The sequence below is a fragment of the Zeugodacus cucurbitae genome, chromosome 3 (genome assembly GCF_028554725.1).
Source record: "Zeugodacus cucurbitae isolate PBARC_wt_2022May chromosome 3, idZeuCucr1.2, whole genome shotgun sequence".
In the NCBI taxonomy this organism is placed as follows: Eukaryota; Metazoa; Arthropoda; class Insecta; order Diptera; family Tephritidae; genus Zeugodacus; species Zeugodacus cucurbitae.
Genome location: NC_071668.1, coordinates 56,205,596 through 56,228,722, shown reverse-complemented (window position 1 = coordinate 56,228,722; position 23,127 = coordinate 56,205,596). Strand labels below are relative to the sequence as shown.

The 23,127-nt window shown below is 36.2% G+C and overlaps 3 non-coding genes and 34 pseudogenes across 3 annotated transcripts; all 37 read left to right on the top strand.

Annotated features, from left to right (window-relative positions):
* Positions 1-119: 119 nt before the first annotated feature.
* On the top strand, positions 120-246 carry LOC128920953 (5S ribosomal RNA; annotated as a pseudogene).
* Positions 247-746: 500 nt separating this feature from the next.
* Positions 747-873, top strand: LOC128920952 (5S ribosomal RNA; annotated as a pseudogene).
* Positions 874-1,383: 510 nt separating this feature from the next.
* LOC128920951 (5S ribosomal RNA) lies at positions 1,384-1,510 on the top strand (annotated as a pseudogene).
* A 504-nt stretch (positions 1,511-2,014) lies between these two features.
* Positions 2,015-2,141, top strand: LOC128920950 (5S ribosomal RNA; annotated as a pseudogene).
* Positions 2,142-2,642: 501 nt separating this feature from the next.
* Positions 2,643-2,769, top strand: LOC128920785 (5S ribosomal RNA; annotated as a pseudogene).
* Positions 2,770-3,272: 503 nt separating this feature from the next.
* LOC128920948 (5S ribosomal RNA) lies at positions 3,273-3,399 on the top strand (annotated as a pseudogene).
* Positions 3,400-3,901: 502 nt separating this feature from the next.
* Positions 3,902-4,028, top strand: LOC128920947 (5S ribosomal RNA; annotated as a pseudogene).
* A 504-nt stretch (positions 4,029-4,532) lies between these two features.
* LOC128920946 (5S ribosomal RNA) lies at positions 4,533-4,659 on the top strand (annotated as a pseudogene).
* Positions 4,660-5,163: 504 nt separating this feature from the next.
* LOC128920945 (5S ribosomal RNA) lies at positions 5,164-5,290 on the top strand (annotated as a pseudogene).
* Positions 5,291-5,791: 501 nt separating this feature from the next.
* On the top strand, positions 5,792-5,918 carry LOC128920784 (5S ribosomal RNA; annotated as a pseudogene).
* A 503-nt stretch (positions 5,919-6,421) lies between these two features.
* On the top strand, positions 6,422-6,548 carry LOC128920944 (5S ribosomal RNA; annotated as a pseudogene).
* Positions 6,549-7,051: 503 nt separating this feature from the next.
* Positions 7,052-7,178, top strand: LOC128920943 (5S ribosomal RNA; annotated as a pseudogene).
* Positions 7,179-7,682: 504 nt separating this feature from the next.
* On the top strand, positions 7,683-7,809 carry LOC128920942 (5S ribosomal RNA; annotated as a pseudogene).
* Positions 7,810-8,318: 509 nt separating this feature from the next.
* On the top strand, positions 8,319-8,445 carry LOC128920941 (5S ribosomal RNA; annotated as a pseudogene).
* A 504-nt stretch (positions 8,446-8,949) lies between these two features.
* On the top strand, positions 8,950-9,076 carry LOC128920940 (5S ribosomal RNA; annotated as a pseudogene).
* A 502-nt stretch (positions 9,077-9,578) lies between these two features.
* Positions 9,579-9,697, top strand: LOC128920610 (5S ribosomal RNA). The gene has a single exon (XR_008470667.1). It is a non-coding gene; the product is annotated as a 5S ribosomal RNA (ribosomal RNA).
* A 502-nt stretch (positions 9,698-10,199) lies between these two features.
* LOC128920599 (5S ribosomal RNA) lies at positions 10,200-10,318 on the top strand. The gene has a single exon (XR_008470666.1). It is a non-coding gene; the product is annotated as a 5S ribosomal RNA (ribosomal RNA).
* A 502-nt stretch (positions 10,319-10,820) lies between these two features.
* On the top strand, positions 10,821-10,939 carry LOC128920588 (5S ribosomal RNA). Its single transcript, XR_008470665.1, has one exon. It is a non-coding gene; the product is annotated as a 5S ribosomal RNA (ribosomal RNA).
* Positions 10,940-11,440: 501 nt separating this feature from the next.
* LOC128920939 (5S ribosomal RNA) lies at positions 11,441-11,567 on the top strand (annotated as a pseudogene).
* Positions 11,568-12,072: 505 nt separating this feature from the next.
* On the top strand, positions 12,073-12,199 carry LOC128920937 (5S ribosomal RNA; annotated as a pseudogene).
* A 503-nt stretch (positions 12,200-12,702) lies between these two features.
* On the top strand, positions 12,703-12,829 carry LOC128920936 (5S ribosomal RNA; annotated as a pseudogene).
* A 500-nt stretch (positions 12,830-13,329) lies between these two features.
* On the top strand, positions 13,330-13,456 carry LOC128920935 (5S ribosomal RNA; annotated as a pseudogene).
* A 502-nt stretch (positions 13,457-13,958) lies between these two features.
* LOC128920934 (5S ribosomal RNA) lies at positions 13,959-14,085 on the top strand (annotated as a pseudogene).
* A 502-nt stretch (positions 14,086-14,587) lies between these two features.
* LOC128920933 (5S ribosomal RNA) lies at positions 14,588-14,714 on the top strand (annotated as a pseudogene).
* Positions 14,715-15,216: 502 nt separating this feature from the next.
* On the top strand, positions 15,217-15,335 carry LOC128920796 (5S ribosomal RNA; annotated as a pseudogene).
* A 501-nt stretch (positions 15,336-15,836) lies between these two features.
* On the top strand, positions 15,837-15,963 carry LOC128920932 (5S ribosomal RNA; annotated as a pseudogene).
* Positions 15,964-16,465: 502 nt separating this feature from the next.
* LOC128920931 (5S ribosomal RNA) lies at positions 16,466-16,592 on the top strand (annotated as a pseudogene).
* A 502-nt stretch (positions 16,593-17,094) lies between these two features.
* Positions 17,095-17,221, top strand: LOC128920930 (5S ribosomal RNA; annotated as a pseudogene).
* Positions 17,222-17,723: 502 nt separating this feature from the next.
* On the top strand, positions 17,724-17,842 carry LOC128920788 (5S ribosomal RNA; annotated as a pseudogene).
* A 501-nt stretch (positions 17,843-18,343) lies between these two features.
* LOC128920929 (5S ribosomal RNA) lies at positions 18,344-18,470 on the top strand (annotated as a pseudogene).
* A 502-nt stretch (positions 18,471-18,972) lies between these two features.
* Positions 18,973-19,099, top strand: LOC128920928 (5S ribosomal RNA; annotated as a pseudogene).
* Positions 19,100-19,601: 502 nt separating this feature from the next.
* LOC128920926 (5S ribosomal RNA) lies at positions 19,602-19,728 on the top strand (annotated as a pseudogene).
* A 502-nt stretch (positions 19,729-20,230) lies between these two features.
* LOC128920925 (5S ribosomal RNA) lies at positions 20,231-20,357 on the top strand (annotated as a pseudogene).
* A 505-nt stretch (positions 20,358-20,862) lies between these two features.
* On the top strand, positions 20,863-20,989 carry LOC128920924 (5S ribosomal RNA; annotated as a pseudogene).
* Positions 20,990-21,491: 502 nt separating this feature from the next.
* On the top strand, positions 21,492-21,618 carry LOC128920794 (5S ribosomal RNA; annotated as a pseudogene).
* Positions 21,619-22,121: 503 nt separating this feature from the next.
* LOC128920923 (5S ribosomal RNA) lies at positions 22,122-22,248 on the top strand (annotated as a pseudogene).
* A 493-nt stretch (positions 22,249-22,741) lies between these two features.
* Positions 22,742-22,868, top strand: LOC128920922 (5S ribosomal RNA; annotated as a pseudogene).
* Positions 22,869-23,127: the final 259 nt, after the last annotated feature.

Sequence of the window (23,127 nt, the reverse complement as noted above, 5' to 3'; positions counted from 1 at the left end):
GAAGAGACTGTGCAAATTTGCCTCCGGATAAAAACTGAAATTTTACTCCGGCTATAGTCCCAATCTCACTTACGTGAAAGAGTAGTTTACTCATATACCGAATTCTAGGAAATCCATATGCCAACGACCATACCACGCTGAATACATCGGTTCTCGTCCGATCACCGAAATTAAGCAGCGTCGGGATAGCGGGCGCGGTTAGTACTTAGATGGGGGACCGCTTGGGAACACCGCGTGTTGTTGGCTCCCAACAACTTTTTTACATTTTTGTCAAAGTTTTTAAATACTTTCCTAGTTGTTGTTGTTTTTTATTTTTTATTTTCAGAAAGTCTCATTTTTTTTTTGGCAGTATACACAACATTGCACAAGTATCGGAATACGAAGGTAGATAGTAAGCAAAAAAAAGTATCTAAGTATCTAAAATAAGCCAGTACATTAGAGTGTTAAATAGTATCTAATACGTTTTGTGAGTCACTTATGCGCGGTATTATGGGAAATAGGATTAGATATTGTATCTGCAAACTTGCAGATACATTTAAAAGATAATATCAATTAAAGAAATACATATATTTTAAATGCGAAATAGCGAAATAAGAGCTTAACTGTTGAACAGCTGATGGCTGTGATGAAGAGACTGTGCAAATTTGCCTCCGGATAAAAACTGAAATTTTACTCCGGCTATAGTCCCAATCTCACTTACGTGAAAGAGTAGTTTACTCATATACCGAATTCTAGGAAATCCATATGCCAACGACCATACCACGCTGAATACATCGGTTCTCGTCCGATCACCGAAATTAAGCAGCGTCGGGATAGCGGGCGCGGTTAGTACTTAGATGGGGGACCGCTTGGGAACACCGCGTGTTGTTGGCTCCCAACAACTTTTTTACCTTTTTGTCAAAGTTTTTAAATACTTTCCTAGTTGTTGTTGTTTTTTATTTTTTATTTTCAGAAAGTCTCATTTTTTTTTTTTGGCAGTATACACAACATTGCACAAGTATCGGAATACGAAGGTAGATAGTAAGCAAAAAAAAGTATCTAAGTATCTAAAATAAGCCAGTGCATTAGAGTACAGACTATTTAACATAGTATCTAATACGTTTTGTGAGTCACTATGCGCGGTATTATGAGAAATAGGATTAGATATTGTATCTGCAAACTTGCAGATACATTTAAAAGATAATATCAATTAAAGAAATACATATATTTTAAATGCGAAATAGCGAAATAAGAGCTTAACTGTTGAACAGCTGATGGCTGTGATGAAGAGACTGTGCAAATTTGCCTCCGGATAAAAACTGAAATTTTACTCCGGCTATAGTCCCAATCTCACTTACGTGAAAGAGTAGTTTACTCATATAACGAATTCTAGGAAATCCATATGCCAACGACCATACCACGCTGAATACATCGGTTCTCGTCCGATCACCGAAATTAAGCAGCGTCGGGATAGCGGGCGCGGTTAGTACTTAGATGGGGGACCGCTTGGGAACACCGCGTGTTGTTGGCTCCCAACAACTTTTTTACCTTTTTGTCAAAGTTTTTAAATACTTTCCTAGTTGTTGTTGTTTTTTATTTTTTTTTTTTAGAAAGTCTCATTTTGTTTTTTTTGGCAGTATACACAACATTGCACAAGTATCGGAATACGAAGGTAGATAGTAAGCAAAAAAAAAGTATCTAAGTATCTAAAATAAGCCAGTACATTAGAGTGTTAAATAGTATCTACTACGTTTTGTGAGTCACTTATGCGCGGTATTATGGGAAATAGGATTAGATATTGTATCTGCAAACTTGCAGATACATTTAAAAGATAATATCAATTAAAGAAATACATATATTTTAAATGCGAAATAGCGAAATAAGAGCTTAACTGTTGAACAGCTGATGGCTGTGATGAAGAGACTGTGCAAATTTGCCTCCGGATAAAAACTGAAATTTTACTCCGGCTATAGTCCCAATCTCACTTACGTGAAAGAGTAGTTTACTCATATAACGAATTCTAGGAAATCCATATGCCAACGACCATACCACGCTGAATACATCGGTTCTCGTCCGATCACCGAAATTAAGCAGCGTCGGGATAGCGGGCGCGGTTAGTACTTAGATGGGGGACCGCTTGGGAACACCGCGTGTTGTTGGCTCCCAACAACTTTTTTACCTTTTTGTCAAAGTTTTTAAATACTTTCCTAGTTGTTGTTGTTTTTTATTTTTTATTTTCAGAAAGTCTCATTTTTTTTTTTTGGCAGTATACACAACATTGCACAAGTATCGGAATACGAAGGTAGATAGTAAGCAAAAAAAAGTATCTAAGTATCTAAAATAAGCCAGTACATTAGAGTGTTAAATAGTATCTAATACGTTTTGTGAGTCACTATGCGCGGTATTATGAAAAATAGGATTAGATATTGTATCTGCAAACTTGCAGATACATTTAAAAGATAATATCAATTAAAGAAATACATATATTTTAAATGCGAAATAGCGAAATAAGAGCTTAACTGTTGACCAGCTGATGGCTGTGATGAAGAGACTGTGCAAATTTGCCTCCGGATAAAAACTGAAATTTTACTCCGGCTATAGTCCCAATCTCACTTACGTGAAAGAGTAGTTTACTCATATAACGAATTCTAGGAAATCCATATGCCAACGACCATACCACGCTGAATACATCGGTTCTCGTCCGATCACCGAAATTAAGCAGCGTCGGGATAGCGGGCGCGGTTAGAACTTAGATGGGGGACCGCTTGGGAACACCGCGTGTTGTTGGCTCCCAACAACTTTTTTACCTTTTTGTCAAAGTTTTTAAATACTTTCCTAGTTGTTGTTGTTTTTTATTTTTTTTTTTTTCAGAAAGTCTCATTTAGTTTTTTTGGCAGTATACACAACATTGCACAAGTATCGGAATACGAAGGTAGATAGTAAGCAAAAAAAGTATCTAAGTATCTAAAATAAGCCAGTACATTAGAGTGTTAAATAGTATCTACTACGTTTTGTGAGTCACTTATGCGCGGTATTATGGGAAATAGAATTAGATATTGTATCTGCAAACTTGCAGATACATTTAAAAGATAATATCAATTAAAGAAATACATATATTTTAAATGCGAAATAGCGAAATAAGAGCTTAACTGTTGAACAGCTGATGGCTGTGATGAAGAGACTGTGCAAATTTGCCTCCGGATAAAAACTGAAATTTTACTCCGGCTATAGTCCCAATCTCACTTACGTGAAAGAGTAGTTTACTCATATAACGAATTCTAGGAAATCCATATGCCAACGACCATACCACGCTGAATACATCGGTTCTCGTCCGATCACCGAAATTAAGCAGCGTCGGGATAGCGGGCGCGGTTAGTACTTAGATGGGGGACCGCTTGGGAACACCGCGTGTTGTTGGCTCCCAACAACTTTTTTACCTTTTTGTCAAAGTTTTTAAATACTTTCCTAGTTGTTGTTGTTTTTTATTTTTTATTTTCAGAAAGTCTCATTTTTTTTTTTTGGCAGTATACACAACATTGCACAAGTATCGGAATACGAAGGTAGATAGTAAGCAAAAAAAAGTATCTAAGTATCTAAAATAAGCCAGTACATTAGAGTGTTAAATAGTATCTACTACGTTTTGTGAGTCACTTATGCGCGGTATTATGGGAAATAGGATTAGATATTGTATCTGCAAACTTGCAGATACATTTAAAAGATAATATCAATTAAAGAAATACATATATTTTAAATGCGAAATAGCGAAATAAGAGCTTAACTGTTGAACAGCTGATGGCTGTGATGAAGAGACTGTGCAAATTTGCCTCCGGATAAAAACTGAAATTTTACTCCGGCTATAGTCCCAATCTCACTTACGTGAAAGAGTAGTTTACTCATATAACGAATTCTAGGAAATCCATATGCCAACGACCATACCACGCTGAATACATCGGTTCTCGTCCGATCACCGAAATTAAGCAGCGTCGGGATAGCGGGCGCGGTTAGTACTTAGATGGGGGACCGCTTGGGAACACCGCGTGTTGTTGGCTCCCAACAACTTTTTTACCTTCTTGTCAAAGTTTTTAAATACTTTCCTAGTTGTTGTTGTTTTTTATTTTTTATTTTCAGAAAGTCTCATTTTTTTTTTTTTTTGGCAGTATACACAACATTGCACAAGTATCGGAATACGAAGGTAGATAGTAAGCAAAAAAAAGTATCTAAGTATCTAAAATAAGCCAGTACATTAGAGTGTTAAATAGTATCTAATACGTTTTGTGAGTCACTATGCGCGGTATTATGAAAAATAGGATTAGATATTGTATCTGCAAACTTGCAGATACATTTAAAAGATAATATCAATTAAAGAAATACATATATTTTAAATGCGAAATAGCGAAATAAGAGCTTAACTGTTGACCAGCTGATGGCTGTGATGAAGAGACTGTGCAAATTTGCCTCCGGATAAAAACTGAAATTTTACTCCGGCTATAGTCCCAATCTCACTTACGTGAAAGAGTAGTTTACTCATATAACGAATTCTAGGAAATCCATATGCCAACGACCATACCACGCTGAATACATCGGTTCTCGTCCGATCACCGAAATTAAGCAGCGTCGGGATAGCGGGCGCGGTTAGTACTTAGATGGGGGACCGCTTGGGAACACCGCGTGTTGTTGGCTCCCAACAACTTTTTTACCTTTTTGTCAAAGTTTTTAAATACTTTCCTAGTTGTTGTTGTTTTTTATTTTTTTTTTTTAGAAAGTCTCATTTTGTTTTTTTTGGCAGTATACACAACATTGCACAAGTATCGGAATACGAAGGTAGATAGTAAGCAAAAAAAAAGTATCTAAGTATCTAAAATAAGCCAGTACATTAGAGTGTTAAATAGTATCTACTACGTTTTGTGAGTCACTTATGCGCGGTATTATGGGAAATAGGATTAGATATTGTATCTGCAAACTTGCAGATACATTTAAAAGATAATATCAATTAAAGAAATACATATATTTTAAATGCGAAATAGCGAAATAAGAGCTTAACTGTTGAACAGCTGATGGCTGTGATGAAGAGACTGTGCAAATTTGCCTCCGGATAAAAACTGAAATTTTACTCCGGCTATAGTCCCAATCTCACTTACGTGAAAGAGTAGTTTACTCATATAACGAATTCTAGGAAATCCATATGCCAACGACCATACCACGCTGAATACATCGGTTCTCGTCCGATCACCGAAATTAAGCAGCGTCGGGATAGCGGGCGCGGTTAGTACTTAGATGGGGGACCGCTTGGGAACACCGCGTGTTGTTGGCTCCCAACAACTTTTTTACCTTTTTGTCAAAGTTTTTAAATACTTTCCTAGTTGTTGTTGTTTTTTATTTTTTATTTTCAGAAAGTCTCATTTTTTTTTTTTGGCAGTATACACAACATTGCACAAGTATCGGAATACGAAGGTAGATAGTAAGCAAAAAAAAGTATCTAAGTATCTAAAATAAGCCAGTACATTAGAGTGTTAAATAGTATCTAATACGTTTTGTGAGTCACTATGCGCGGTATTATGAAAAATAGGATTAGATATTGTATCTGCAAACTTGCAGATACATTTAAAAGATAATATCAATTAAAGAAATACATATATTTTAAATGCGAAATAGCGAAATAAGAGCTTAACTGTTGACCAGCTGATGGCTGTGATGAAGAGACTGTGCAAATTTGCCTCCGGATAAAAACTGAAATTTTACTCCGGCTATAGTCCCAATCTCACTTACGTGAAAGAGTAGTTTACTCATATAACGAATTCTAGGAAATCCATATGCCAACGACCATACCACGCTGAATACATCGGTTCTCGTCCGATCACCGAAATTAAGCAGCGTCGGGATAGCGGGCGCGGTTAGAACTTAGATGGGGGACCGCTTGGGAACACCGCGTGTTGTTGGCTCCCAACAACTTTTTTACCTTTTTGTCAAAGTTTTTAAATACTTTCCTAGTTGTTGTTGTTTTTTATTTTTTTTTTTTTCAGAAAGTCTCATTTAGTTTTTTTGGCAGTATACACAACATTGCACAAGTATCGGAATACGAAGGTAGATAGTAAGCAAAAAAAGTATCTAAGTATCTAAAATAAGCCAGTACATTAGAGTGTTAAATAGTATCTACTACGTTTTGTGAGTCACTTATGCGCGGTATTATGGGAAATAGAATTAGATATTGTATCTGCAAACTTGCAGATACATTTAAAAGATAATATCAATTAAAGAAATACATATATTTTAAATGCGAAATAGCGAAATAAGAGCTTAACTGTTGAACAGCTGATGGCTGTGATGAAGAGACTGTGCAAATTTGCCTCCGGATAAAAACTGAAATTTTACTCCGGCTATAGTCCCAATCTCACTTACGTGAAAGAGTAGTTTACTCATATAACGAATTCTAGGAAATCCATATGCCAACGACCATACCACGCTGAATACATCGGTTCTCGTCCGATCACCGAAATTAAGCAGCGTCGGGATAGCGGGCGCGGTTAGTACTTAGATGGGGGACCGCTTGGGAACACCGCGTGTTGTTGGCTCCCAACAACTTTTTTACCTTCTTGTCAAAGTTTTTAAATACTTTCCTAGTTGTTGTTGTTTTTTATTTTTTATTTTCAGAAAGTCTCATTTTTTTTTTTTTTGGCAGTATACACAACATTGCACAAGTATCGGAATACGAAGGTAGATAGTAAGCAAAAAAAAGTATCTAAGTATCTAAAATAAGCCAGTACATTAGAGTGTTAAATAGTATCTAATACGTTTTGTGAGTCACTATGCGCGGTATTATGAAAAATAGGATTAAATATTGTATCTGCAAACTTGCAGATACATTTAAAAGATAATATCAATTAAAGAAATACATATATTTTAAATGCGAAATAGCGAAATAAGAGCTTAACTGTTGACCAGCTGATGGCTGTGATGAAGAGACTGTGCAAATTTGCCTCCGGATAAAAACTGAAATTTTACTCCGGCTATAGTCCCAATCTCACTTACGTGAAAGAGTAGTTTACTCATATAACGAATTCTAGGAAATCCATATGCCAACGACCATACCACGCTGAATACATCGGTTCTCGTCCGATCACCGAAATTAAGCAGCGTCGGGATAGCGGGCGCGGTTAGTACTTAGATGGGGGACCGCTTGGGAACACCGCGTGTTGTTGGCTCCCAACAACTTTTTTACCTTTTTGTCAAAGTTTTTAAATACTTTCCTAGTTGTTGTTGTTTTTTATTTTTTTTTTTTTCAGAAAGTCTCATTTAGTTTTTTTGGCAGTATACACAACATTGCACAAGTATCGGAATACGAAGGTAGATAGTAAGCAAAAAAAAGTATCTAAGTATCTAAAATAAGCCAGTACATTAGAGTGTTAAATAGTATCTACTACGTTTTGTGAGTCACTTATGCGCGGTATTATGGGAAATAGAATTAGATATTGTATCTGCAAACTTGCAGATACATTTAAAAGATAATATCAATTAAAGAAATACATATATTTTAAATGCGAAATAGCGAAATAAGAGCTTAACTGTTGAACAGCTGATGGCTGTGATGAAGAGACTGTGCAAATTTGCCTCCGGATAAAAACTGAAATTTTACTCCGGCTATAGTCCCAATCTCACTTACGTGAAAGAGTAGTTTACTCATATACCGAATTCTAGGAAATCCATATGCCAACGACCATACCACGCTGAATACATCGGTTCTCGTCCGATCACCGAAATTAAGCAGCGTCGGGATAGCGGGCGCGGTTAGTACTTAGATGGGGGACCGCTTGGGAACACCGCGTGTTGTTGGCTCCCAACAACTTTTTTACCTTTTTGTCAAAGTTTTTAAATACTTTCCTAGTTGTTGTTGTTTTTTATTTTTTATTTTCAGAAAGTCTCATTTTTTTTTTTGGCAGTATACACAACATTGCACAAGTATCGGAATACGAAGGTAGATAGTAAGCAAAAAAAAGTATCTAAGTATCTAAAATAAGCCAGTACATTAGAGTACAGACTATTTAACACAGTATCTAATACGTTTTGTGAGTCACTATGCGCGGTATTATGAGAAATAGGATTAGATATTGTATCTGCAAACTTGCAGATACATTTAAAAGATAATATCAATTAAAGAAATACATATATTTTAAATGCGAAATAGCGAAATAAGAGCTTAACTGTTGAACAGCTGATGGCTGTGATGAAGAGACTGTGCAAATTTGCCTCCGGATAAAAACTGAAATTTTACTCCGGCTATAGTCCCAATCTCACTTACGTGAAAGAGTAGTTTACTCATATAACGAATTCTAGGAAATCCATATGCCAACGACCATACCACGCTGAATACATCGGTTCTCGTCCGATCACCGAAATTAAGCAGCGTCGGGATAGCGGGCGCGGTTAGTACTTAGATGGGGGACCGCTTGGGAACACCGCGTGTTGTTGGCTCCCAACAACTTTTTTACCTTTTTGTCAAAGTTTTTAAATACTTTCCTAGTTGTTGTTGTTTTTTATTTTTTTTTTTCAGAAAGTCTCATTTTGTTTTTTTTGGCAGTATACACAACATTGCACAAGTATCGGAATACGAAGGTAGATAGTAAGCAAAAAAAAAGTATCTAAGTATCTAAAATAAGCCAGTACATTAGAGTGTTAAATAGTATCTACTACGTTTTGTGAGTCACTTATGCGCGGTATTATGGGAAATAGGATTAGATATTGTATCTGCAAACTTGCAGATACATTTAAAAGATAATATCAATTAAAGAAATACATATATTTTAAATGCGAAATAGCGAAATAAGAGCTTAACTGTTGAACAGCTGATGGCTGTGATGAAGAGACTGTGCAAATTTGCCTCCGGATAAAAACTGAAATTTTACTCCGGCTATAGTCCCAATCTCACTTACGTGAAAGAGTAGTTTACTCATATAACGAATTCTAGGAAATCCATATGCCAACGACCATACCACGCTGAATACATCGGTTCTCGTCCGATCACCGAAATTAAGCAGCGTCGGGATAGCGGGCGCGGTTAGTACTTAGATGGGGGACCGCTTGGGAACACCGCGTGTTGTTGGCTCCCAACAACTTTTTTACCTTTTTGTCAAAGTTTTTAAATACTTTCCTAGTTGTTGTTGTTTTTTATTTTTTATTTTCAGAAAGTCTTATTTTTTTTTTTGGGCAGTATACACAACATTGCACAAGTATCGGAATACGAAGGTAGATAGTAAGCAAAAAAAAGTATCTAAGTATCTAAAATAAGCCAGTACATTAGAGTGTTAAATAGTATCTACTACGTTTTGTGAGTCACTTATGCGCGGTATTATGGGAAATAGAATTAGATATTGTATCTGCAAACTTGCAGATACATTTAAAAGATAATATCAATTAAAGAAATACATATATTTTAAATGCGAAATAGCGAAATAAGAGCTTAACTGTTGAACAGCTGATGGCTGTGATGAAGAGACTGTGCAAATTTGCCTCCGGATAAAAACTGAAATTTTACTCCGGCTATAGTCCCAATCTCACTTACGTGAAAGAGTAGTTTACTCATATAACGAATTCTAGGAAATCCATATGCCAACGACCATACCACGCTGAATACATCGGTTCTCGTCCGATCACCGAAATTAAGCAGCGTCGGGCGCGGTTAGTACTTAGATGGGGGACCGCTTGGGAACACCGCGTGTTGTTGGCTCCCAGCAACTTTTTTACCTTTTTGTCAAAGTTTTTAAATACTTTCCTAGTTGTTGTTGTTTTTTATTTTTTATTTTCAGAAAGTCTCATTTTTTTTTTTGGGCAGTATACACAACATTGCACAAGTATCGGAATACGAAGGTAGATAATAAGCAAAAAAAAGTATCTAAGTATCTAAAATAAGCCAGTACATTAGAGTGTTAAATAGTATCTACTACGTTTTGTGAGTCACTTATGCGCGGTATTATGGGAAATAGAATTAGATATTGTATCTGCAAACTTGCAGATACATTTAAAAGATAATATCAATTAAAGAAATACATATATTTTAAATGCGAAATAGCGAAATAAGAGCTTAACTGTTGAACAGCTGATGGCTGTGATGAAGAGACTGTGCAAATTTGCCTCCGGATAAAAACTGAAATTTTACTCCGGCTATAGTCCCAATCTCACTTACGTGAAAGAGTAGTTTACTCATATAACGAATTCTAGGAAATCCATATGCCAACGACCATACCACGCTGAATACATCGGTTCTCGTCCGATCACCGAAATTAAGCAGCGTCGGGCGCGGTTAGTACTTAGATGGGGGACCGCTTGGGAACACCGCGTGTTGTTGGCTCCCAGCAACTTTTTTACCTTTTTGTCAAAGTTTTTAAATACTTTCCTAGTTGTTGTTGTTTTTTATTTTTTATTTTCAGAAAGTCTCATTTTTTTTTTTGGGCAGTATACACAACATTGCACAAGTATCGGAATACGAAGGTAGATAGTAAGCAAAAAAAAGTATCTAAGTATCTAAAATAAGCCAGTACATTAGAGTGTTAAATAGTATCTACTACGTTTTGTGAGTCACTTATGCGCGGTATTATGGGAAATAGAATTAGATATTGTATCTGCAAACTTGCAGATACATTTAAAAGATAATATCAATTAAAGAAATACATATATTTTAAATGCGAAATAGCGAAATAAGAGCTTAACTGTTGAACAGCTGATGGCTGTGATGAAGAGACTGTGCAAATTTGCCTCCGGATAAAAACTGTAATTTTACTCCGGCTATAGTCCCAATCTCACTTACGTGAAAGAGTAGTTTACTCATATAACGAATTCTAGGAAATCCATATGCCAACGACCATACCACGCTGAATACATCGGTTCTCGTCCGATCACCGAAATTAAGCAGCGTCGGGCGCGGTTAGTACTTAGATGGGGGACCGCTTGGGAACACCGCGTGTTGTTGGCTCCCAACAACTTTTTTACCTTTTTGTCAAAGTTTTTAAATACTTTCCTAGTTGTTGTTGTTTTTTATTTTTTATTTTCAGAAAGTCTCATTTTTTTTTTTTGGCAGTATACACAACATTGCACAAGTATCGGAATACGAAGGTAGATAGTAAGCAAAAAAAAGTATCTAAGTATCTAAAATAAGCCAGTACATTAGAGTGTTAAATAGTATCTAATACGTTTTGTGAGTCACTATGCGCGGTATTATGAAAAATAGGATTAGATATTGTATCTGCAAACTTGCAGATACATTTAAAAGATAATATCAATTAAAGAAATACATATATTTTAAATGCGAAATAGCGAAATAAGAGCTTAACTGTTGACCAGCTGATGGCTGTGATGAAGAGACTGTGCAAATTTGCCTCCGGATAAAAACTGAAATTTTACTCCGGCTATAGTCCCAATCTCACTTACGTGAAAGAGTAGTTTACTCATATAACGAATTCTAGGAAATCCATATGCCAACGACCATACCACGCTGAATACATCGGTTCTCGTCCGATCACCGAAATTAAGCAGCGTCGGGATAGCGGGCGCGGTTAGTACTTAGATGGGGGACCGCTTGGGAACACCGCGTGTTGTTGGCTCCCAACAACTTTTTTACCTTTTTGTCAAAGTTTTTAAATACTTTCCTAGTTGTTGTTGTTTTTTATTTTTTTTTTTTTCAGAAAGTCTCATTTAGTTTTTTTTGGCAGTATACACAACATTGCACAAGTATCGGAATACGAAGGTAGATAGTAAGCAAAAAAAAGTATCTAAGTATCTAAAATAAGCCAGTACATTAGAGTGTTAAATAGTATCTACTACGTTTTGTGAGTCACTTATGCGCGGTATTATGGGAAATAGAATTAGATATTGTATCTGCAAACTTGCAGATACATTTAAAAGATAATATCAATTAAAGAAATACATATATTTTAAATGCGAAATAGCGAAATAAGAGCTTAACTGTTGAACAGCTGATGGCTGTGATGAAGAGACTGTGCAAATTTGCCTCCGGATAAAAACTGAAATTTTACTCCGGCTATAGTCCCAATCTCACTTACGTGAAAGAGTAGTTTACTCATATAACGAATTCTAGGAAATCCATATGCCAACGACCATACCACGCTGAATACATCGGTTCTCGTCCGATCACCGAAATTAAGCAGCGTCGGGATAGCGGGCGCGGTTAGTACTTAGATGGGGGACCGCTTGGGAACACCGCGTGTTGTTGGCTCCCAACAACTTTTTTACCTTTTTGTCAAAGTTTTTAAATACTTTCCTAGTTGTTGTTGTTTTTTATTTTTTTTTTTCAGAAAGTCTCATTTTTTTTTTTTGGCAGTATACACAACATTGCACAAGTATCGGAATACGAAGGTAGATAGTAAGCAAAAAAAAAGTATCTAAGTATCTAAAATAAGCCAGTACATTAGAGTGTTAAATAGTATCTACTACGTTTTGTGAGTCACTTATGCGCGGTATTATGGGAAATAGGATTAGATATTGTATCTGCAAACTTGCAGATAAATTTAAAAGATAATATCAATTAAAGAAAAGCATATATTTTAAATGCGAAATAGCGAAATAAGAGCTTAACTGTTGAACAGCTGATGGCTGTGATGAAGAGACTGTGCAAATTTGCCTCCGGATAAAAACTGAAATTTTACTCCGGCTATAGTCCCAATCTCACTTACGTGAAAGAGTAGTTTACTCATATAACGAATTCTAGGAAATCCATATGCCAACGACCATACCACGCTGAATACATCGGTTCTCGTCCGATCACCGAAATTAAGCAGCGTCGGGATAGCGGGCGCGGTTAGTACTTAGATGGGGGACCGCTTGGGAACACCGCGTGTTGTTGGCTCCCAACAACTTTTTTACCTTTTTGTCAAAGTTTTTAAATACTTTCCTAGTTGTTGTTGTTTTTTATTTTTTATTTTCAGAAAGTCTCATTTTTTTTTTGGCAGTATACACAACATTGCACAAGTATCGGAATACGAAGGTAGATAGTAAGCAAAAAAAAGTATCTAAGTATCTAAAATAAGCCAGTACATTAGAGTGTTAAATAGTATCTAATACGTTTTGTGAGTCACTTATGCGCGGTATTATGGGAAATAGGATTAGATATTGTATCTGCAAACTTGCAGATACATTTAAAAGATAATATCAATTAAAGAAATACATATATTTTAAATGCGAAATAGCGAAATAAGAGCTTAACTGTTGAACAGCTGATGGCTGTGATGAAGAGACTGTGCAAATTTGCCTCCGGATAAAAACTGAAATTTTACTCCGGCTATAGTCCCAATCTCACTTACGTGAAAGAGTAGTTTACTCATATAACGAATTCTAGGAAATCCATATGCCAACGACCATACCACGCTGAATACATCGGTTCTCGTCCGATCACCGAAATTAAGCAGCGTCGGGATAGCGGGCGCGGTTAGTACTTAGATGGGGGACCGCTTGGGAACACCGCGTGTTGTTGGCTCCCAACAACTTTTTTACCTTTTTGTCAAAGGTTTTAAATACTTTCCTAGTTGTTGTTGTTTTTTATTTTTTATTTTCAGAAAGTCTCATTTTTTTTTTTGGGCAGTATACACAACATTGCACAAGTATCGGAATACGAAGGTAGATAGTAAGCAAAAAAAAGTATCTAAGTATCTAAAATAAGCCAGTACATTAGAGTGTTAAATAGTATCTACTACGTTTTGTGAGTCACTTATGCGCGGTATTATGGGAAATAGAATTAGATATTGTATCTGCAAACTTGCAGATACATTTAAAAGATAATATCAATTAAAGAAATACATATATTTTAAATGCGAAATAGCGAAATAAGAGCTTAACTGTTGAACAGCTGATGGCTGTGATGAAGAGACTGTGCAAATTTGCCTCCGGATAAAAACTGAAATTTTACTCCGGCTATAGTCCCAATCTCACTTACGTGAAAGAGTAGTTTACTCATATAACGAATTCTAGGAAATCCATATGCCAACGACCATACCACGCTGAATACATCGGTTCTCGTCCGATCACCGAAATTAAGCAGCGTCGGGATAGCGGGCGCGGTTAGTACTTAGATGGGGGACCGCTTGGGAACACCGCGTGTTGTTGGCTCCCAACAACTTTTTTACCTTTTTGTCAAAGTTTTTAAATACTTTCCTAGTTGTTGTTGTTTTTTATTTTTTATTTTCAGAAAGTCTCATTTTTTTTTTTGGGCAGTATACACAACATTGCACAAGTATCGGAATACGAAGGTAGATAGTAAGCAAAAAAAAGTATCTAAGTATCTAAAATAAGCCAGTACATTAGAGTGTTAAATAGTATCTACTACGTTTTGTGAGTCACTTATGCGCGGTATTATGGGAAATAGAATTAGATATTGTATCTGCAAACTTGCAGATACATTTAAAAGATAATATCAATTAAAGAAATACATATATTTTAAATGCGAAATAGCGAAATAAGAGCTTAACTGTTGAACAGCTGATGGCTGTGATGAAGAGACTGTGCAAATTTGCCTCCGGATAAAAACTGTAATTTTACTCCGGCTATAGTCCCAATCTCACTTACGTGAAAGAGTAGTTTACTCATATAACGAATTCTAGGAAATCCATATGCCAACGACCATACCACGCTGAATACATCGGTTCTCGTCCGATCACCGAAATTAAGCAGCGTCGGGATAGCGGGCGCGGTTAGTACTTAGATGGGGGACCGCTTGGGAACACCGCGTGTTGTTGGCTCCCAACAACTTTTTTACCTTTTTGTCAAAGTTTTTAAATACTTTCCTAGTTGTTGTTGTTTTTTATTTTTTATTTTCAGAAAGTCTCATTTTTTTTTTTGGGCAGTATACACAACATTGCACAAGTATCGGAATACGAAGGTAGATAGTAAGCAAAAAAAAGTATCTAAGTATCTAAAATAAGCCAGTACATTAGAGTGTTAAATAGTATCTACTACGTTTTGTGAGTCACTTATGCGCGGTATTATGGGAAATAGAATTAGATATTGTATCTGCAAACTTGCAGATACATTTAAAAGATAATATCAATTAAAGAAATACATATATTTTAAATGCGAAATAGCGAAATAAGAGCTTAACTGTTGAACAGCTGATGGCTGTGATGAAGAGACTGTGCAAATTTGCCTCCGGATAAAAACTGTAATTTTACTCCGGCTATAGTCCCAATCTCACTTACGTGAAAGAGTAGTTTACTCATATAACGAATTCTAGGAAATCCATATGCCAACGACCATACCACGCTGAATACATCGGTTTTCGTCCGATCACCGAAATTAAGCAGCGTCGGGCGCGGTTAGTTTTTAGATGGGGGACCGCTTGGGAACACCGCGTGTTGTTGGCTCCCAACAACTTTTTTACCTTTTTGTCAAAGTTTTTAAATACTTTCCTAGTTGTTGTTGTTTTTTATTTTTTATTTTCAGAAAGTCTCATTTTTTTTTTTTGGCAGTATACACAACATTGCACAAGTATCGGAATACGAAGGTAGATAGTAAGCAAAAAAAAGTATCTAAGTATCTAAAATAAGCCAGTACATTAGAGTGTTAAATAGTATCTAATACGTTTTGTGAGTCACTATGCGCGGTATTATGAAAAATAGGATTAGATATTGTATCTGCAAACTTGCAGATACATTTAAAAGATAATATCAATTAAAGAAATACATATATTTTAAATGCGAAATAGCGAAATAAGAGCTTAACTGTTGACCAGCTGATGGCTGTGATGAAGAGACTGTGCAAATTTGCCTCCGGATAAAAACTGAAATTTTACTCCGGCTATAGTCCCAATCTCACTTACGTGAAAGAGTAGTTTACTCATATAACGAATTCTAGGAAATCCATATGCCAACGACCATACCACGCTGAATACATCGGTTCTCGTCCGATCACCGAAATTAAGCAGCGTCGGGATAGCGGGCGCGGTTAGTACTTAGATGGGGGACCGCTTGGGAACACCGCGTGTTGTTGGCTCCCAACAACTTTTTTACCTTTTTGTCAAAGGTTTTAAATACTTTCCTAGTTGTTGTTGTTTTTTATTTTTTATTTTCAGAAAGTCTCATTTTTTTTTTTGGGCAGTATACACAACATTGCACAAGTATCGGAATACGAAGGTAGATAGTAAGCAAAAAAAAGTATCTAAGTATCTAAAATAAGCCAGTACATTAGAGTGTTAAATAGTATCTACTACGTTTTGTGAGTCACTTATGCGCGGTATTATGGGAAATAGAATTAGATATTGTATCTGCAAACTTGCAGATACATTTAAAAGATAATATCAATTAAAGAAATACATATATTTTAAATGCGAAATAGCGAAATAAGAGCTTAACTGTTGAACAGCTGATGGCTGTGATGAAGAGACTGTGCAAATTTGCCTCCGGATAAAAACTGAAATTTTACTCCGGCTATAGTCCCAATCTCACTTACGTGAAAGAGTAGTTTACTCATATAACGAATTCTAGGAAATCCATATGCCAACGACCATACCACGCTGAATACATCGGTTCTCGTCCGATCACCGAAATTAAGCAGCGTCGGGATAGCGGGCGCGGTTAGTACTTAGATGGGGGACCGCTTGGGAACACCGCGTGTTGTTGGCTCCCAACAACTTTTTTACCTTTTTGTCAAAGTTTTTAAATACTTTCCTAGTTGTTGTTGTTTTTTATTTTTTATTTTCAGAAAGTCTCATTTTTTTTTTTGGGCAGTATACACAACATTGCACAAGTATCGGAATACGAAGGTAGATAGTAAGCAAAAAAAAGTATCTAAGTATCTAAAATAAGCCAGTACATTAGAGTGTTAAATAGTATCTACTACGTTTTGTGAGTCACTTATGCGCGGTATTATGGGAAATAGAATTAGATATTGTATCTGCAAACTTGCAGATACATTTAAAAGATAATATCAATTAAAGAAATACATATATTTTAAATGCGAAATAGCGAAATAAGAGCTTAACTGTTGAACAGCTGATGGCTGTGATGAAGAGACTGTGCAAATTTGCCTCCGGATAAAAACTGTAATTTTACTCCGGCTATAGTCCCAATCTCACTTACGTGAAAGAGTAGTTTACTCATATAACGAATTCTAGGAAATCCATATGCCAACGACCATACCACGCTGAATACATCGGTTCTCGTCCGATCACCGAAATTAAGCAGCGTCGGGATAGCGGGCGCGGTTAGTACTTAGATGGGGGACCGCTTGGGAACACCGCGTGTTGTTGGCTCCCAACAACTTTTTTACCTTTTTGTCAAAGTTTTTAAATACTTTCCTAGTTGTTGTTGTTTTTTATTTTTTATTTTCAGAAAGTCTCATTTTTTTTTTTGGGCAGTATACACAACATTGCACAAGTATCGGAATACGAAGGTAGATAGTAAGCAAAAAAAAGTATCTAAGTATCTAAAATAAGCCAGTACATTAGAGTGTTAAATAGTATCTACTACGTTTTGTGAGTCACTTATGCGCGGTATTATGGGAAATAGAATTAGATATTGTATCTGCAAACTTGCAGATACATTTAAAAGATAATATCAATTAAAGAAATACATATATTTTAAATGCGAAATAGCGAAATAAGAGCTTAACTGTTGAACAGCTGATGGCTGTGATGAAGAGACTGTGCAAATTTGCCTCCGGATAAAAACTGTAATTTTACTCCGGCTATAGTCCCAATCTCACTTACGTGAAAGAGTAGTTTACTCATATAACGAATTCTAGGAAATCCATATGCCAACGACCATACCACGCTGAATACATCGGTTTTCGTCCGATCACCGAAATTAAGCAGCGTCGGGCGCGGTTAGTTTTTAGATGGGGGACCGCTTGGGAACACCGCGTGTTGTTGGCTCCCAACAACTTTTTTACCTTTTTGTCAAAGTTTTTAAATACTTCCCTAGTTGTTGTTGTTTTTTATTTTTTATTTTCAGAAAGTCTCATTTTTTTTTTTTGGCAGTATACACAACATTGCACAAGTATCGGAATACGAAGGTAGATAGTAAGCAAAAAAAAGTATCTAAGTATCTAAAATAAGCCAGTACATTAGAGTGTTAAATAGTATCTAATACGTTTTGTGAGTCACTATGCGCGGTATTATGAAAAATAGGATTAGATATTGTATCTGCAAACTTGCAGATACATTTAAAAGATAATATCAATTAAAGAAATACATATATTTTAAATGCGAAATAGCGAAATAAGAGCTTAACTGTTGACCAGCTGATGGCTGTGATGAAGAGACTGTGCAAATTTGCCTCCGGATAAAAACTGAAATTTTACTCCGGCTATAGTCCCAATCTCACTTACGTGAAAGAGTAGTTTACTCATATAACGAATTCTAGGAAATCCATATGCCAACGACCATACCACGCTGAATACATCGGTTCTCGTCCGATCACCGAAATTAAGCAGCGTCGGGATAGCGGGCGCGGTTAGTACTTAGATGGGGGACCGCTTGGGAACACCGCGTGTTGTTGGCTCCCAACAACTTTTTTACCTTTTTGTCAAAGTTTTTAAATACTTTCCTAGTTGTTGTTGTTTTTTATTTTTTATTTTCAGAAAGTCTCATTTTTTTTTTTTGGCAGTATACACAACATTGCACAAGTATCGGAATACGAAGGTAGATAGTAAGCAAAAAAAAGTATCTAAGTATCTAAAATAAGCCAGTACATTAGAGTGTTAAATAGTATCTACTACGTTTTGTGAGTCACTTATGCGCGGTATTATGGGAAATAGAATTAGATATTGTATCTGCAAACTTGCAGATACATTTAAAAGATAATATCAATTAAAGAAATACATATATTTTAAATGCGAAATAGCGAAATAAGAGCTTAACTGTTGAACAGCTGATGGCTGTGATGAAGAGACTGTGCAAATTTGCCTCCGGATAAAAACTGAAATTTTACTCCGGCTATAGTCCCAATCTCACTTACGTGAAAGAGTAGTTTACTCATATAACGAATTCTAGGAAATCCATATGCCAACGACCATACCACGCTGAATACATCGGTTCTCGTCCGATCACCGAAATTAAGCAGCGTCGGGATAGCGGGCGCGGTTAGTACTTAGATGGGGGACCGCTTGGGAACACCGCGTGTTGTTGGCTCCCAACAACTTTTTTACCTTTTTGTCAAAGGTTTTAAATACTTTCCTAGTTGTTGTTGTTTTTTATTTTTTATTTTCAGAAAGTCTCATTTTTTTTTTTGGGCAGTATACACAACATTGCACAAGTATCGGAATACGAAGGTAGATAGTAAGCAAAAAAAAGTATCTAAGTATCTAAAATAAGCCAGTACATTAGAGTGTTAAATAGTATCTACTACGTTTTGTGAGTCACTTATGCGCGGTATTATGGGAAATAGAATTAGATATTGTATCTGCAAACTTGCAGATACATTTAAAAGATAATATCAATTAAAGAAATACATATATTTTAAATGCGAAATAGCGAAATAAGAGCTTAACTGTTGAACAGCTGATGGCTGTGATGAAGAGACTGTGCAAATTTGCCTCCGGATAAAAACTGAAATTTTACTCCGGCTATAGTCCCAATCTCACTTACGTGAAAGAGTAGTTTACTCATATAACGAATTCTAGGAAATCCATATGCCAACGACCATACCACGCTGAATACATCGGTTCTCGTCCGATCACCGAAATTAAGCAGCGTCGGGATAGCGGGCGCGGTTAGTACTTAGATGGGGGACCGCTTGGGAACACCGCGTGTTGTTGGCTCCCAACAACTTTTTTACCTTTTTGTCAAAGTTTTTAAATACTTTCCTAGTTGTTGTTGTTTTTTATTTTTTATTTTCAGAAAGTCTCATTTTTTTTTTTTGGGCAGTATACACAACATTGCACAAGTATCGGAATACGAAGGTAGATAGTAAGCAAAAAAAAGTATCTAAGTATCTAAAATAAGCCAGTACATTAGAGTGTTAAATAGTATCTAATACGTTTTGTGAGTCACTATGCGCGGTATTATGGGAAATAGGATTAGATATTGTATCTGCAAACTTGCAGATACATTTAAAAGATAATATCAATTAAAGAAATACATATATTTTAAATGCGAAATAGCGAAATAAGAGCTTAACTGTTGAACAGCTGATGGCTGTGATGAAGAGACTGTGCAAATTTGCCTCCGGATAAAAACTGAAATTTTACTCCGGCTATAGTCCCAATCTCACTTACGTGAAAGAGTAGTTTACTCATATAACGAATTCTAGGAAATCCATATGCCAACGACCATACCACGCTGAATACATCGGTTCTCGTCCGATCACCGAAATTAAGCAGCGTCGGGATAGCGGGCGCGGTTAGTACTTAGATGGGGGACCGCTTGGGAACACCGCGTGTTGTTGGCTCCCAACAACTTTTTTACCTTTTTGTCAAAGTTTTTAAATACTTTCCTAGTTGTTGTTGTTTTTTATTTTTTTTTTTTCAGAAAGTCTCATTTAGTTTTTTTTGGCAGTATACACAACATTGCACAAGTATCGGAATACGAAGGTAGATAGTAAGCAAAAAAAAAGTATCTAAGTATCTAAAATAAGCCAGTACATTAGAGTGTTAAATAGTATCTACTACGTTTTGTGAGTCACTTATGCGCGGTATTATGGGAAATAGGATTAGATATTGTATCTGCAAACTTGCAGATAAATTTAAAAGATAATATCAATTAAAGAAATACATATATTTTAAATGCGAAATAGCGAAATAAGAGCTTAACTGTTGAACAGCTGATGGCTGTGATGAAGAGACTGTGCAAATTTGCCTCCGGATAAAAACTGAAATTTTACTCCGGCTATAGTCCCAATCTCACTTACGTGAAAGAGTAGTTTACTCATATACCGAATTCTAGGAAATCCATATGCCAACGACCATACCACGCTGAATACATCGGTTCTCGTCCGATCACCGAAATTAAGCAGCGTCGGGATAGCGGGCGCGGTTAGTACTTAGATGGGGGACCGCTTGGGAACACCGCGTGTTGTTGGCTCCCAACAACTTTTTTACCTTTTTGTCAAAGTTTTTAAATACTTTCCTAGTTGTTGTTGTTTTTTATTTTTTATTTTCAGAAAGTCTCATTTTTTTTTTTTGGGCAGTATACACAACATTGCACAAGTATCGGAATACGAAGGTAGATAGTAAGCAAAAAAAAGTATCTAAGTATCTAAAATAAGCCAGTACATTAGAGTGTTAAATAGTATCTAATACGTTTTGTGAGTCACTATGCGCGGTATTATGGGAAATAGGATTAGATATTGTATCTGCAAACTTGCAGATACATTTAAAAGATAATATCAATTAAAGAAATACATATATTTTAAATGCGAAATAGCGAAATAAGAGCTTAACTGTTGAACAGCTGATGGCTGTGATGAAGAGACTGTGCAAATTTGCCTCCGGATAAAAACTGAAATTTTACTCCGGCTATAGTCCCAATCTCACTTACGTGAAAGAGTAGTTTACTCATATAACGAATTCTAGGAAATCCATATGCCAACGACCATACCACGCTGAATACATCGGTTCTCGTCCGATTACCGAAATTAAGCAGCGTCGGGATAGCGGGCGCGGTTAGTACTTAGATGGGGGACCGCTTGGATACACCGCGTGTTGTTGGCTCCCAACAACTTTTTTACCTTTTTGTCAAAGTTTTTAAATACTTTCCTAGTTGTTGTTGTTTTTTATTTTTTTTTTTCAGAAAGTCTCATTTAGTTTTTTTGGCAGTATACACAACATTGCACAAGTATCGGAATACGAAGGTAGATAGTAAGCAAAAAAAAAGTATCTAAGTATCTAAAATAAGCCAGTACATTAGAGTGTTAAATAGTATCTACTACGTTTTGTGAGTCACTTATGCGCGGTATTATGGGAAATAGGATTAGATATTGTATCTGCAAACTTGCAGATACATTTAAAAGATAATATCAATTAAAGAAATACATATATTTTAAATGCGAAATAGCGAAATAAGAGCTTAACTGTTGAACAGCTGATGGCTGTGATGAAGAGACTGTGCAAATTTGCCTCCGGATAAAAACTGAAATTTTACTCCGGCTATAGTCCCAATCTCACTTACGTGAAAGAGTAGTTTACTCATATACCGAATTCTAGGAAATCCATATGCCAACGACCATACCACGCTGAATACATCGGTTCTCGTCCGATCACCGAAATTAAGCAGCGTCGGGATAGCGGGCGCGGTTAGTACTTAGATGGGGGACCGCTTGGGAACACCGCGTGTTGTTGGCTCCCAACAACTTTTTTACCTTTTTGTCAAAGTTTTTAAATACTTTCCTAGTTGTTGTTGTTTTTTATTTTTTATTTTCAGAAAGTCTCATTTTTTTTTTTGGCAGTATACACAACATTGCACAAGTATCGGAATACGAAGGTAGATAGTAAGCAAAAAAAAGTATCTAAGTATCTAAAATAAGCCAGTACATTAGAGTGTTAAATAGTATCTAATACGTTTTGTGAGTCACTTATGCGCGGTATTATGGGAAATAGGATTAGATATTGTATCTGCAAACTTGCAGATACATTTAAAAGATAATATCAATTAAAGAAATACATATATTTTAAATGCGAAATAAGAGCTTAACTGTTGAACAGCTGATGGCTGTGATGAAGAGACTGTGCAAATTTGCCTCCGGATAAAAACTGAAATTTTACTCCGGCTATAGTCCCAATCTCACTTACGTGAAAGAGTAGTTTACTCATATACCGAATTCTAGGAAATCCATATGCCAACGACCATACCACGCTGAATACATCGGTTCTCGTCCGATCACCGAAATTAAGCAGCGTCGGGATAGCGGGCGCGGTTAGTACTTAGATGGGGGACCGCTTGGGAACACCGCGTGTTGTTGGCTCCCAACAACTTTTTTACCTTTTTGTCAAAGTTTTTAAATACTTTCCTAGTTGTTGTTGTTTTTTATTTTTTTTTTTTTCAGAAAGTCTCATTTAGTTTTTTTTGGCAGTATACACAACATTGCACAAGTATCGGAATACGAAGGTAGATAGTAAGCAAAAAAAAAGTATCTAAGTATCTAAAATAAACCAGTACATTAGAGTGTTAAATAGTATCTACTACGTTTTGTGAGTCACTTATGCGCGGTATTATGGGAAATA